Below are 16,510 nucleotides of genomic sequence, written 5' to 3' on the forward strand. Positions count from 1 at the left end.
GGGATGCAAATAAACACAGCAAAAACAAAGAGTATGGTCATCGGTACAAGACGCAGACTGTCCAATATTAAAATAGGATAATCTACCATTAGCCAAGTAAGTGAATTTAAATATCTCGGAAGCACAATAACTGAAGACTTGAGATGTCACCAGGAGGTGAAAACTGGAATTGCCATAGCGAAGGAGGCATTCAACAGAAAGAGGAGACTCTTATGTGGCAAATTAGATAAAGGACTAAGGAAAAGGTTTGGCAAATGTTTTGTCTGGAGTGTGGCACTATATGGGGCAGAAACATGGACACTGAGACGAGAGGATGAAAAAAGGTTAGAAGCATTTGAGATGTGGATGTGGAGGAGGATGGAGAGAATAAGCTGGATGGGAAGAGTGAGTAATGAAAGAGTATTGGAAAGGGTTGGTGAGAGAAGATGTCTGCTGATGGTTGTAAAAGAAAGGGAAAAGAACTGGTTGGGACATTCATTGAGAAGGGAGTGCTTGGTAGTAGATGCTTTGGAAGGATTGGTTTGTGGGAGGAGACTGAGAGGAAGAAGGAGATACAAGGTGGTAGACGACATAAAGGGAAGAGGAAACTATGCAGACCTGAAGAGGATGGCAGAAGACTGGACAGCCTGGAGAACTACCATGTGAAAACCTGTCTTTAGGCAGAATACTGATGATGATGATGATGGTGATGTTAGTCATTGTGGGGTGCACCTGGCCATTGATGCCTTTCGAACTAGTCTGTTGACAGTCTAGTCGCAGAAGAGGGGATTAGGGGATTCCCCTAAAATAAAAAGACATTGCCAACTCCAGGTTACGTACACAACCGCCATTCGCCGATTCCCATGCAAATGAGGGATGCCTTCGTCCTGATAGTCGCCCCCGGGTAGCATTGCCATTGGCATATTTCCCACTTCCCTGTGTTACGATTTTCATCTCCACTCATGGAATGTGCCCTGTGTGTTTTCTCCCTTGATGGTGTCTAGACCATGTATTAGGATCGACGTAATCCAGGATCCTAAAGTCTCTGCCGCCCTTACGATCTTCCGGTGTCTCGTACGTTCCATCCTTGCAGAGTTACAGGGTACTCCCATGTTCTGCACTGACGGTTCTAAGACGAGAGATAAAGCATGATACGCTTTCACGTCTCCTGCTGACTTAGAACACTATTTATAGCTGTAATCATGTACGTTGTTCACAGCAGAGTTGCTGGCCATTGACACCGTCATTCATTTTGTTACTCAGGCCTCCCTCCACAGTATTTAAATATGTATCGACTCAATGAGCAACCTGCAGGCTATAGACCGATACTACTTTCGTCGCCGTTTGGTATCCATAACCTTCTCTCAGTCCTTGCACATGCAGCCTACGCAGTTGTTCTTCTCTGGGTCCCAAATCATGTGGACGTCCCTAGGAACGAATTGGCTGTTTGTCTTGCCGGAGAAGCGGATACCTAGGCCTAATTCCGTTTCATGGTTCCTGCTACAAATAAGCGGATCTGAGCCGTGGTGGCATTGAGTTAGTAGACTGTTCTGTCTGGTGCCACTGGCTCAGGTGTAGTATCGACTATCCCTCTTCTGGCCCCATTGCCAATATCTATGAGACAGAGTGGGTATCTGTGACATGTGTCCTTAACTTTTATATATATATATACATACATACATATATATATATATATATATATATATATATATATATATATATATATATATATATATACTGGGTTTGCTGGCCCGAGAGGAGGCACGAAGTTTGGGGAATGACGGTAGCGTCGCGAAAAGAGGTGGTCACGAGGTCCGAGGGTCCAGAGCCTCGAGCTGCGCAAGGAGGGCCTGCGCAGAGCGAACATACCGGAGTACTTCACCGGTGTCTGCATCGACTACAAGCAGCAGGCCGACATTCCTTTTGCTGGTTGGCAACATTCGTGTCGGACGACCGCTCGTGGCCTGGCTGCCCTCTTGTACCTGGCTTTCATCGGCACCACTCCGTAACCGCAGAGAAGTACCGGAACTGCTCGCTGATAGAGGGGAGTAACATTGTGTAATCCTCGTGGTGATTTGTTTCGTTGTCTACCTGCCCTCCTTATTTTCTGGTTTGTACCCGACCCTCAACGTTTTACTCGGTCGGCCCTTTGGTGGTAAATATGGGCGGTAGTATTATACTTAGACCCTAGTTATCGTTTAAAAAATTGTCCCGCTATTATATTGCCTTTCCTTTGTGGGTTGTACCCGATCATTAATGTTGTAATTAATCATCTCTTGGTCGTAAATACAACTGGAACAATTGTACTAAGGCACAGGTTGCCGTTAAACAAAAGAGGGACCTTGTGGTTAGATTTAGCTGTTAACCGGTTCAGTTCTTTGATGGTAACTGCATTCTCAGTCATTAGCTACAATCTGAACAACCTGTTGTACTCAGTTGCTCGTTTCTGTATTTGAAAGGCCGAGTAATTATTTATGTATTTTAGCTGGATCTTGATCTTCCGCCAAGTAAATTCTCTTGTAATAAGTGTTCACAAGCAATGTTTTAAGACGTTGCTTCCGAGTGGTCTTAACAACTGACAATCAGTTTAACTTCGAAATTATTAACATCCAACTGTCACCAGGGCCTTAGTCAAAATAAAATTGTCAGAAGGGATGGGTTGGGATCTAGTCACACGTTGGTTGCTGACTGAAATTAAAAGGTTGGTTGCTTTGAAGTAAGCCTTATCATTGTTATATTGTTTGTTAATCTGTTCAAACTTTAAGCATAGGTGCGCATCTTAACGCCAAACCTTTCGACATACTGCCTTCAAATTAAATGTTAAGTCATCTATTTTGAGTAAGTGAAACACTCTTGTCGACAATGGTGCTTAGAAAGTTTTCATGTGTTGCAGAAGAGCATTTAATAAGACAGACTGTGTCCAGCGCGGTGTTTAGCACCACTATCTCACCCGGTAATGGGCGGGCTGTAATATTTTGCAATAATGCACTTCAGATTTCTTTTGCAAAGATTAAAAGCTTATTCAACTTCAGGTTTAAGGTCAAAAGAATTTGGCAAATTTCTTCATTTTGTTAAGGAAAATGCTCCGGTTAGACGCTTCGATTATCTGTAAAACACAGTTTATATATTTTTAAATAAACAGATTGTGTGAAAAGAAAGTTATATTGGCGGGTCCTCCCTTCCTCGTTTTCCTTAATTCCAATATGTACCACGTACCAGATCTACATCAAATCTCTATTTGCCGAAGTGGAATGGAATCTGGTGTGCAACTGTTCTCAGTAATACACCCCCACAATCAAGGAGACTGCCGTGGTTTGGCGCTCTTCTTTCCTCTCGTCTAACAAGGAGTCCATGTCTTATGCCGTTTAAGCATTGGTCATAACAGGCTCAAGCGTTGTTTCTCTTGCGTAATGAGCCAACCCCATAATGTGACTGTGAAGTCAGACTGACGGTAGCCAATATATTGGTGGAATGTCTCCTTCTTTTGGCCCTTCATACTAAGTATAGTCTTTCCGATTCCTAGTCTTTAACATCCACAGAAGATTCATGGATGGTTGAACTGGTCCTCAGTTTCCTCCCTGAAAGTGATTTTTATTTGCAGGTGTAAGGTTCTGCTTTACTCCTGGAGCATAGGGAGGGTGGCTGTTGGTGGGGCCTCTCGGTTTTGGACTCATGAGCACGCCACCGTGCAAAAATCGCTCTTTTATCCCACTGTACTTCCAGTATTCAGATTCAGTCTCTCCTTTTGCGTCCTCTATTGTGTGTTTTAACAACCTCGTTTTATAGTTTGACCCCTCTGACAGGAACAGTCCACTTTTAGTGTACCCTCTCTCTTCCGGAAAAAAACGTCGGAATCGCGAAATTGATGATCTCACCGTTTGGTCACATAATTCCTCTAATCAATAAGTCAATCAAGAAATCGTTCACGCAGGATAATTGTACAAACATACTGTCGTTTGACCATCGAACAGATTCCCATATGTACGATATAGTGATAAGCATCCCTGGCGTAGAGTAACAACTTCAAAAGTTCTAAAAAAAAAAAAATAAGGCACCAGGTGACGATGGAATCGGCATTCGGTTTTTGAGAGAGTAATCTACGGCAATTGTCCCTTACCTACCTTCAATTTATCGCGAATCTCTCGCCCAGCGCAAAGTTCGAACCGTCTTAAAAAAAAAGCGCAAGTGACAACTGTATATAAGAAGACCAAAAAAGAAAGAAACATATTCGCATTTCGAACATAATAAATTTTCTTAACACCGGGAAGTTCATGACCACGAATCGCCATGATTTTAGAAAACATCGCCCGTACGAAACTCAGCTTGCCCTTTTCTCACGTGGCACACTGCGAACTGCGGATGAAAGACCCCAGACAATTTCATATTTGTAAACTTCCGGAAATCGTTTGACATGCTGCCCCATTTGCAGGTTGTTAAAAATAGGTTCACAGACGTGTTAGTAGCTCAAAGATTTTTTAAGTTATAGAACCCTGTGTGTCGTCTTTGACGGCGAGAGTTCATCAGAGACAAGGGAATCTTCAGAAATGCCCCAGGGAAGTGTGACAGAACCGCCTTTTTTATCTATAAACGTAAAGGATTTGGCGGGCAGTGTGGGCAAAAGTATTCGTTTCTTGGCTCATATTGCTATAGTGTACAGTACGGTGCCGAAGTTAAGTGACTGCAGGAGAATACAAGATGACTTAGACAACAATTTCTAAATGTTGTAATGAATATCAGCCAGCTCTAAATACAGAAAAATGTGAATTAGTGCGGCTGGGTAAAAGAACCAAACGTGTAATTTTAGGCTACAGCATTAGTAGATCGTCCTTGGCACAGTGACGTCCTCTAAACACCTGGGTGCAACGTTGCAAATCGATATGAAATGGAACGAGCAAGTAAGGATTGTGGTAGGGAAAGGGAATGGCAGTCTTCGATATAGTGGGAGAATTCTAGAAAAACGTAATTCATCAGTAAAGGATAACGCATATAGGCCACTAGTGCGACCTGTTCTTGAGTACTGCTCGAGTGTTTAGTGTCCGTACTATGTCGGTTGGTTGGTTGGTTAATTTGGGGGGAGGGAACTAAATAGCAAGGTCATCTGTCCAACTAGATTAGGGTAGGACGGGGAAGGAAGTCGGCCGAGCCCTTCCAAAGGAATCATCTCGGCATTTGCGTGAAGTGATTTGGGGAAATCACGGAAAATTTAAATCACGATGGCCGGACGTGGTTTAAGCCGCCATCCTCCCGAAAGCGAATTCTGTGTGCTGTTCACTGAGCCATCTCACTTAGTGTCCGAGGTCGGATTAAGGGAAGATATCGAAGCACTTCAGAGGCGAGCTGCTAGATATGTTACTGGTAGCTTCGAACAACACGCAAGTCTTACAGAGATGCTTTGGGAACTCATATGAGAATCTCTGGAAGGGAGGTGACAATTTGTTCGAGGAAAACTGTTGAGAAAATTGAGCGAACCGGCATTTGAAGCTGACTGCAGAACGGTTTTACTGTCTCCAACATACATGGTGCATAGTGACCACGAAAGTGAGATACGAGGAATTAGGGCTCATACGGAGGCATGTAAATAGTCATATTTCGCTTGTTCTGTTTGCTAGTGGAACGGGAAAGGAGGTGACTAGTACGGTGGTATGGGATACGCTCCGCCACTCGCCATACGGTGGATTGTTCAGTATCTATGTAGATATACAGACTGTGGAAGGTGTAGGACCAAAATTACTTGATGGAAAGTACACAACTGCCAATGAGTTCTATTAGACGAGGGCCAGACGCGGTGGCCGATCGGTTCTAGGCGCTACAGTCTGGAACCGCGCGACTGCTACGATCGCAGGTTCGAATCCTGCCTCGGGCATGGATGTGTGTGTTGTCCTTAGGTTAGTTAGGTTTAAGTAGTTCTAAGTTCTAGGGGACTGATGACCTCAGATGTTAAGACCCATAGTGCTCAGAGCCATTTAAACCATTTTTTCCATTAGAGGAGGAGTGATACCTGGATTCAGTTTATTACTATGGTTCACGCTTCAGCCGAAAGACATACATATTTGTACAGTGCAAACAAAATTATTGTATTCTTGTTTATTCCACCTCCACCATGAGCAAACGTATGTGCAATATGAAACGAAAGCTGTGCTCATACAAGGTCACTATTGTATTCCTGCTGCAAAAAGACGACTGTTTCTATGTTGATTTGGTCTTGACAACTTGCGTTTGTGGACTAACAGCGAGTTGTGTAGCTTATCATTCATCTCGGTATTTTAATAATTAATCACCATTTAGAGATAGCACTTCATACTCATGCTATGTTTCCTGATCCCGTTATTACAAAATCGGGAACACCTTGAAAGTGTGTATATGTCAACGAAATTCTTGGACACTCTCTGAATAGATATTAAAAATAAATTTACAGCACTCCTCAAATAGTATCATTTCTTTTAATGTATCTATAAACAGAACAATATTCTCTGCTAAAACATCACTCGTAATATTGGTACATAACTTGCATGTGTCATTTAGCAAGGTCGGGCATTATGTGACATTGAGAATGGATACGAAGTCGAAATCATAAATGTGTGAAATAAATAAAAATTTACAGTTGAATGGCGGAAATTCCTTACAAAACGGTTGCGGATGTAGTGGGAAAACCGCGAGTTCGCGGTTATACTTGTGAACTCGTGTTACACGGTCCCCTTTCTGTGCGTATCGAGTGAAGTTGCACCTCTTAACTGATCCAAAGGACAAGTGGACAGCAGCGGAGACTCACGACTAGAGTCTATGGGCAAACGGTGATTTGGAAGACGGAAGTCACAGGACTCGCTGGCAAGTTTAAAGCGAGTATATGGAGCTCATTTTTGATCTCTAGTGTCAGTATCGTGTGTCTCTCAGAGATGATGGCAGAAGTGTCGAGTGTCGTATTTCTCTCCATGTTCCGGCATATGTGTGAACAATTCCACGTTGACAACCAGAATCCATCTCCTTACTTGCTTCTCGACGAACTCTCAACGTCCCATCAGCTTCTACGGACGTGAGACAGCAACCAGTTTTTCCATTATTTTAGGATCATCTGTCTTCTAACTGGTTTGATGCTGCCCGCTACAATTTCCTCTCACTTCCAAATCTTATAACAGCACTACAATATACCATGTGCAGTTGGGACTCTTCTACTGATTTCACAACTGAATACAACATCCTATGAATGCAAGTAGTGTGGTTACAAACTGTGACATGGTTTTTGCAAAAGAAAAAGTATGTATCACAATAATTCCCATTAATAAAAAAAGGAGATGCTACCTTTGTTATGCTTAGATTTCCGAGGAGCCCACCCTTAGAAGCATGCAACATCCAATTTCTGAGCTGTTTAGCTGCCACTGTCTTTTAACCTACAGACGATTAGCTAAAATCAGCGTTCCTTCTTATTGTTGTTGTGGTCTTCAGTCCTGAGACTGGTTTGATGCAGCTCTCCATGCTACTGTATCCTGTGCAAGCTTCTTCATCTCCCAGTACCTACTGCAACCTACATCCTTCTGAATCTGCTTAGTGTATTCATCTCTAGGTCTCCCTCTACGATTTTTACCCTCCACGCTGCCCTCCAATACAAAACAGGTGATCCCTTCATGTCTCAGAACATGTCCTACCAACCGATCCCTTCTTCTAGTCAAGTTGTGCCACAAGCTCCTCTTCTCCACAATTCTATTCAATACCTCCTCATTAGTTATGTGATCTACCCATCTAATCTTCAGCATTTTTCTGTAGCACTACATTTCGAAAGCTTCTATTCTCTTCTTGTCTAAGCTATTTATCGTCCACGTTTCACTTCCATACAAATACTTTCAGAAACGACTTCCTGACATTTAAATCTATAATCGATGTTAACAAATTTTTCTTCTTCAGAAACGATTTCCTTGCTATTGCCAGTCTACACTTTATATCTTCTCTACTTCGACCATCATCAGTTATTTTGCTCCCCAAATAGCAAAACTCCTTTGCTACTTTAAGTGTCTCATTTCCTAACCTAATTCCCTCAGCATCACCCGACTTAATTCGACTACATTCCATCATCCTCAGTTTGCTTTTGTTGATGTTCATCTAATATCCTCCTTTCAAGACACTGTCCATTCCGTTCAACTGCTCCTCCAAGTCCTTTGCTGTCTCGGACAGAATTACAATGTCATCGGCGAACCTCAAAGTTTTTATTTCCTCTCCATGGACTTTAATACCTACTCCAAACTTTTCTTTTGTTTCCTTTATTGCTTGCTCAATATACAGATTGAATAACATCGGGGATAGGCTACAACCCTGTCTCACTCCCTTCTCAACCAAACCACTGCTTCCCTTTCATGCCTCTCGACTCTTATAACTGCCATCGGGTTTCTGTACAAATTGTAAATAGCCTTCCGCTCCCTGTATTTTACCCCTGGCACCTTTAGAATTTGAAAGAGAGTATTCCAGTCAACATTGTCAAAAGCTTTCTCTAGGTCTACAAATGCTAGAAACGTACGTTTGCCTTTCCTTAATCTATTTTTTAAGATAAGTCGTAGGGTCAGTATTGCCTCACACGTTCCAACATTTCTACGGAATCCAAACTGATCTTCCCCGAGGTCGACTTCTGTCAGTTTTTCCATTCGTCTGTAAAGAATTCGCGTTAATGTTTTGCAGCTGTGACTTATTAGACTGATAGTTTGGTAATTTTCACATCTGTCAGCACCTGCTTTCTTTGGGATTGGAAATATTATATTCTTCTTGAAGTCTGAGGATACTTCGCCTGTCTCATACATCTTGCTCACCAGATGGTAGAGTTTAGTCAGGACTGGCTCTTCCAAGGCTGTCGGTAGTAGTAATGGAATGTTGTCTACTCCGGGGGCCTTGTTTGGACTCAGGTCTTTCAGTGCTCTGTCAAACTCTTCACGCAATATCATATCTCCCATTTCATCTTCATCTACATCCTCTTCCATTTCTTTGTCCTCAAGTACATCACCCTCTATATACTCCTTCCACCTTTCTGCTTTCCCTTCTTTTCTTAGAACTGGGTTTCCATCAAAGCTCTTGATATTCATCCAAGTGGTTCTCCTTTTTCCAAAGGTCTCTTTAATTTTCCTGTAGGCAGTATCTATCTTACCCCTAGTGAGATAAGCCTCTACATCCTGTTCTTAGGAACCGGAAATGGCCACTAAATACGAGAATACATGGGGTATTTCCTAACGTCTTAGTATACATACACAAAACTTGAAGTCTTGTTCGTTCCAATTCCAGTCAACCAGCTTGTGAATGGAGGAAACTGGGGTACAATGTAATAGCTCATTTAAATAACTTACTAGAAAGCCCTAACAATAAGTTGCTGAAGGAAAAACTGCCGCACAGTCAACGAAAGCGATAGAACTGTTGCCCAGCACAGAAAAACCTAATTTCACAATTGACGCAAGAATAGTTAGAACTGTTAGACATAAAACATCAATACAAACATCTTTTTGAAAATTAAACATTTAGAGAAAGTAATAATATCTGTGTGTTGGATAAACGAGTTAGGTGACAAGGGAATGTGGTGTGGCGAGGGCCTCCCGGCAGCTAGACCTGACTGCGTTAAAAAAATGTGTGACAAACCTTATGGGACTTAACTGCTAAGGTCGTCAGTCCCTAAGCCTACACACTACTTAACCTAAATTATCCTAAGGACAAACACACACACCCATGCCCGAGGGAGGACTCGATTCTCCACCGGGACCAGCCGCACAGTCCATGACTGCAGCGTGTGAGACCGCTCGGCTACTCCCGCGCGGCCCTGATTACGTGGTGCAAGTCTTTTGAGGTGACGCCACTTCGGCGACTTGCGCGTAGATGAGGATGAAATGATCAAGGTGATGAAGACACAAACGCCCAGTTCCTGAGCGGAGAAAATCTCCAAGCCAGCGCGGAATCGAACCCGTGTGGTCCGGCATGACGCGCTGTCCACTTCTTTGTGTGTTTGTGTGTGTGTGTGTGTGTGTGTGTGTGTGTGTGTGTGTGTGTGTTATTTTGCATTTTGTTTGTTATCGTTCGTTGTATTTGGTCGTAGCGGACGTCGCACGGGCATCCGTTGAAGTTCGTTGTTGATTCCTTCACTGCTTTTTTATGACAGAGACCAGCCAGCCCTCTGACCGAACACGCTGAGCTACCGTACCGGGGACCACTCAGAGCCGGTGGCGGACAACGAGTTAGGAGTAAGAACGCCGAAAAGTATTAATTGACCACGAAAGTGCCTATCATAATTAGTAAAGACGGCCAAGAGGGATTGCTGAAATTAAGTGAAGAATGACAAATTTATCTTCAATAGTATAACATCCTGCTACTTAGCTGCTACCATTTCATTTTGACCCTGTTTATTAATATTTCATTATGATTCAAGCTGCTAGATAATTTACTAGTGCTTTGAATGGCGAAGTGTGAAACTCGCCAGGCTTTGGCGAGGTTCGCGTTTCATTCTTTTTCATTAATCACACTTAATTTCTCATATAATAGGTCTAACTAATCGGTAACTTCCGATGTGTATGCGAAGGTGAGGCATTATTTGCTGGGGTGCGAGATGAGTGTAGAGGATTTCCTTTCATTTATATCTAAAGTATGTGTTGAATTCGCTCTTCTAGTAGCGGGGAATGAAATCATGACCCTTGTAGATTTTACTCACCTCGACGTCCCCTCAGCGGGCGTTGAGAGTGACCAGATGCACGCAGTGGAGGGGAAAAAACTAGCTGGCCGAGTCCCTGCGAGTAACCACCTCTGCCCTATTCACTGAGGCAGAGTGCGGCTTGCGTCTCTTACAGGGTTAGCAGCACTAACAGAGGAAAGAGATTTCGTGCTGAGTTCACTGAACTCCCCAGCTATCGTCGTAATGGCGAATATGAATATGGAGCTTTCTCAAAAGGAACCAAGCCACCCACGCAAATGGCGTGTCGTGTAAGATAACATCTCACCGTTGTGAAGTAGCGGCAAGGCACCTCCATAGGGGGGTCTTATGTCTCGTGTAGCTAAGCCGCCGGCGGATCGACTGTAAAAACTGAGAAGCAAAGTTACAGAAAGATTTCGCAGGATGGTTTATGATAGGTCAGAGCTCATAATCCTTAGAAACGGTGATTTGCCATAGGGCGAGACTCACAAGTTTTTAAAAGGGACAATTATGATAGGACGGCAGTCGGAATCTTCTGAAAAGGCGCGCTGAATCTTCAGAAAGAAAATGTTTGGTGTTTCAGGATTGGAGAAATAAAGTGTGTGATCTCAGACTGGCCGAAAACGACATTTCAACTGTCTCACACCGCAAAGGAGTAGGAGAGCAAACTGTCAGGCACTTCTTCGCCACTGGTGGTAGGGAATGGAACAGTTCGGTGTTAGAAGTTGGAGAGAGGTAGTGGATGCTAGCGGCTGATTCAGATTCAAAGTCTCGGGGTTCAGAGTTTCTGCTTAGAGAGGAACAGTTGATTTGCGACCAGATGTGCTGCTCTGTGCCAGTATCCATCTCCGACCTTGCCATGTCTCGTCTACCACAACTGATGTAATTTGGGCAGTAAAAGGCATACAGTATTTGAACAGGATGATAGGCTCGTCGTATAATATTTGTTAATGACTCACTGTATGGGCCATGATTTTTCTTCTTTGGGATTCTCTTTCAATTTACTCATTAAATTCCAAATAAATCATCACCACCTATTTATTTTCATAATTTATAGTCATTTATCACAGTTTCTTGTCCATTCGGTCCGCCCTGTGAGATCATTCCCAATGATCCACATTTATCAGCCGTTCATATGCGTATATACACTCACTTTTCCATGACAAGTACTTGCTCTGGATTTGTTCTGAACAGTCATTGAGTTAGCAACCAATACATGTACATAATTTGTAACCCTTGTTTCATTACAGCCACTGATACTCCCCTGTACTGATGAGTAATTATAACTTCACACGTTCATATGTGTATATACCCTCTTTCTCTCATGACGAGTACTTGATCCTTAATTCTTCTGAGCAATTATATAATTTGCCACCAGTAGATGTACGTGATTTGTGACCCTTGTTCCATTACTGCAACTGATAACCCCGTCACTAATTAGTAATTGTTAACACTTATCAATAGAGAGTCCATGTGTTAGAGATAACCCCTTCGCTCCGTTCCCGTGAATACAATTCCCTTACATACTCCTAATCGTAGTCGAGGACGCGCACCTTGAGTGGGGAGAGTGCAGGTCAGTGGGAAATGAGACTAGAATCTTAACCTCAGTGATATCCTGCAAGTATAATAACTATGCTGTAAACTAAGTAACAGAACAATTGAAATGAAACATCACTCTTATGTCGGATATGACGGCCAGCTTTCCCGCAGCTGAGAACTTTTATTTATGTACCATTGACGAACTATTTGTATAGCAGCGAATGCTGTGTCTGTATAATGTTAGACTGTGAAAACGCTTGCACACTACACGCTCCTTTATGTCCTCCATACATTCATTTTCTTTTTCTACTGCTTTACCCTCTGTCTACGGCTTCGCACGAAAGTATGGACGATATTTCAGATGTTTTAAAGAACGTTCTGTTATTCTGTTCATTCTTCAAACACCTTACGGCCACCGTTTTTGCCTCCATATATTCTCTTTCTTTTCTTCCCGGTTTACCCTCATTGTACGGCTTCTATAGAACCATGCGTGCGCAAAGTATCTCCGCAGCGGCAAGCCTCAGGCGTCTCGCCTTGCGGGGTGCGTGGAAGGTTGGCAGCACTTCCAAATATCGCCTGCCATGTGCAGTGGACCTGCAGTGGTGCGGTGGGGGTAGTAGTTTGAGAGTCGCAGTTATTAGTTGTGTTATTGTCTAGTTCTTGTCTAAGCTGAGTGTAGTGAGAATGTTTACTGTTGCGTTTATAGTGGAAAACGTTTTCCATGCAGGAAGAAACGTTACGCACCAGCAGTTTCGATTGTGTTTTAATGCTTACAACACCCATATCATGACACTGTACGTGATTGAATTCGCAGGTTGCAGACAGCATGGTCAGTTCATGACTCACTACGAGCTACCGGCCCACAATTTTAGTAGACGGCAGCTTGACGATATCGTGTTGCGTAGTCCACCAAGATCAGAGAGATTATCTCAAGAGGTTAAGTCTCTCGTATGACTGCGCAAAATGCCTTAACCAGAGAACTAAGGATGTAGCCGTACAAAATCACTGCTGTACAACATTTTATGGACCGTGCAAAGCGAATAGCGTATTGTGAATTGTTTCAGCGATTTGTTAGCCGACGTGGAGCTGGTGTTTTAGGTGGAAAATTTTTCGCTGATGAGGCTTGGTTTCGCCTTTCTGGCTGCGTTATTTCTCAAAATTCACGAATCTGGTTATCAGCCTTAAAAGAAAAGCTACTGCGCGCGGAGAAAATCGGAGTGTGGGTTCCCATAAATCGAGCGAAAATTATAATACCGATCTTTTTCGTTACTAGCGTCATTTCCGGTGCCAGTTTTTCCCAAATAATTAATCCATTTATTGCTCTGCTGAATAAAAATTACATCAATCATCCATTTATCCAACAAGCCACCCCTAGCGCTCATACAGTGCCACCAGTCCCTGCGACATTTACGTGAAATCTTAGGAGACGGAGTAATTACGAAACATCTCTGACCCCCTTCCTCACCGGACCAATCCCCTTCCGATTATTTCCTTTGGGGTGGGGCTAACACATCTGTGCATCAAAATAATCCAGAAACAATAGATGAACTGAAGACAGCGATAATTGATTATCTGCATTCGTTTACACTGAAACATCGGTATAGGTGTTTACAAATATATGTAAACCTATCGAACAATGCCTTCAAGAAAACGGAAATAACTTTCAATGCCTACAACAATATTGAGGAGTACAGTGTTTTTAATTGTAGTTAATATAATTAATAAATTTCATTGTTTTAATTGTAATAATATTGAATCCCGTGTCCCAATATAACTGCAGCCACCAACATTGAATCACGGTCTCGCCTTCGCACCCTCCCTTAGAAGGCGAGTGTTTCTCCTTTTTCTCTCCCATTATTCGGACATCCTCATTTTTTATCTTAGTAGGCCACTGAATTTTTAAACAGTCTTCTGCAGAACCGGATCTTAAATGATTCAGCTCCCTTACTTTATGGCATTTATATCTCGTTAAATTGTGTGCCCCTTGAAGTGTAATAAGCAGATATAAACATGTTGGACTTTGGAATCTGTGCCTAAAACTGGGGAGGTGCTGGTCTATTTTGTGTTAACGCTGCAATAGTTTTCATGCAGCATTAAATTATAAAGTTATTTTCCACACGGTGGTCACCCTGACCTTCGCAGTCACTCCACGTAAGTGATACTTTTCCCATGGAGTTCCCATGCCGTGTCGTTTCACCTGAAAACTGATACGCTATAATCTCGACTAACATTCTTGATGAAACTGGTAGGGTGTGTAAAGGGAGCAAAATAGTTATGTACATATCGTTTTGTTTGGCCTCATTTCGTTTTAAAGGATAAAACACAGCCAGAGGCGTAATTTGGCATTTTAAGTTTAGAAGGAATATCTTTGAAACGATGATACGTTACAAGCATTTTTCGCGTAAGATTTGGTATGTAATTAATGTTCTGAAAAACTGTACAATCAGCTTTTGTAATAATTTTGAAAAATGAGACCTTCAGTTGCAGCATAAATCAAAGAAGCTTTGTAGACACATACATCCTTGTTTAATAAAGCTGGTTTCTCAGTCACTATCTTTGGAAAATCATCTGTATAAAATGTGCCGTTGGAGTAATAACATACACGTATTTTGTTAATTTAAAATAATAAGTAAATCATTATTATAAGACAAAATAATTACAATAATGATTATCTGGAAGAAAATGCTTAAAACGTGGCATTCTTTTAAGCTATGCTTATAAAATGAACGAAATAAATCTACACAACGGAGAAGACCATATAAAACAACAATGAGTAGGATTTCAAATTGTCACGGATGATTTTCAATAGATTGTAATCTTTATAGTATATTCGAAGAGAACTGATTATGCACTAGTGACTGCAACTTGATTACAGTATTTCCCAAGTGGAGTTTGACCTCATAAACGTCCAACATATCTATATTTCTAAGTCTTCTCACAAAGATCTTCCAACATCGAAAGCTGTAGACGTCCAATTGCTGTACCTGTGCCGTGAAGCCTTTGGGATCATCTGATGAACAAATTTCTTGCCTTCAGATTCCATGTTCTAAACAGCTCTTTCACACTGACCACCGCTACAATCTAACAACAATACAGGTGTTTCTCTCCCGCTGGGAAATAAAACAACGTTAAAATACCTTAAAACCTGGTCAGACATTTGTTTACCAGATCTCGACGTTGCCACAAGGACATTTTGGGCTTCAAAAAGAGATTCTAGAATGCCCAGTCCAAACTCACCTTTAGTTTCTTTCAAAACAATTAGAATGTGGTGGTCAGTGCGAAACAAACAGTTTTGAGCGTCGTACCAGAGGACGAGATACAGCTGGTGATCCCAAAGAGCTCGACAGCACAGGAACTAATATGGAACGATGTTGAAGAACTCTGTGAGAAGATTTTTATATCTATTTCTGTTAAATGATTATGATATCAGTATACATTTGATAAACAATACGACCAAGCTGCAATCACTAACACATAATCAATTCTCTTCGCCAAGGAATATCAATGTTCTGAAATATGTCAGACACAAATTAGGATATTTAGAGTATCACCCACGACAATTTGCAATCCTGCTGATATTTGTTTTGTGTTGACTTCTCTGTCGGATATATAACTTCAAGAAATTTCTTTCTTTTTATGTACATAGTGTAAAAGAAAGTTAAGTTTTAGGGATTTCCTTACAGATTACCGTTATTGTAATTATTTTCTAGCATAATAATGAGCTACTTACACTAACACTCAATTAATAAAATATGCATCTGTGAGTCAAAAAACAAAAAAAACCAAGAAACATGAATGTACAACGTAAAATAACAATTTAAAACTTAAAACGAATTTAAGTGAAGTAAATAATTAGAATGATATGAATGTTCAGAGATTTTAGTTAGCTATGTTGAAAATTTCAGAAACCAGATTTATTACATGGGTATGTATGTGGCCTGAAAGCTTCTTTAACTTACATCGTAATAAAAGTTTTCATTTTTCAAAGTTAGTTAATGGTGGTGAAGTATTCTGCTAAATTTCAAATTATAACAAAAGCTCAAGATACAGTTTTCAAGAATATTAATTACATATCAACTTCTATATGGAAACAATGTTTATATGTTATTGTTTCGGGGATATCCCCTCTAAACGTAAAATGCCAAATTACCTTTTGGGGTGTGTTTTACCCCTCTAAAGTGAATTTCGGTAGAAGAAACACACGTTGCAGTATTTTGCCCCCTTACACACCAGCTATCTAAATCGTTTATTGACACTTGACAATATTCTCTTGTAAGGTACGGACTCCAAAAGACATTTAAGTACAAGCGTTTATATTTTTACTAATTTCGATTTTCTTTACTGTATTTT

This window comes from Schistocerca serialis, chromosome 5 (assembly GCF_023864345.2).
Source record: "Schistocerca serialis cubense isolate TAMUIC-IGC-003099 chromosome 5, iqSchSeri2.2, whole genome shotgun sequence".
Lineage (NCBI taxonomy): Eukaryota > Metazoa > Arthropoda > Insecta > Orthoptera > Acrididae > Schistocerca > Schistocerca serialis.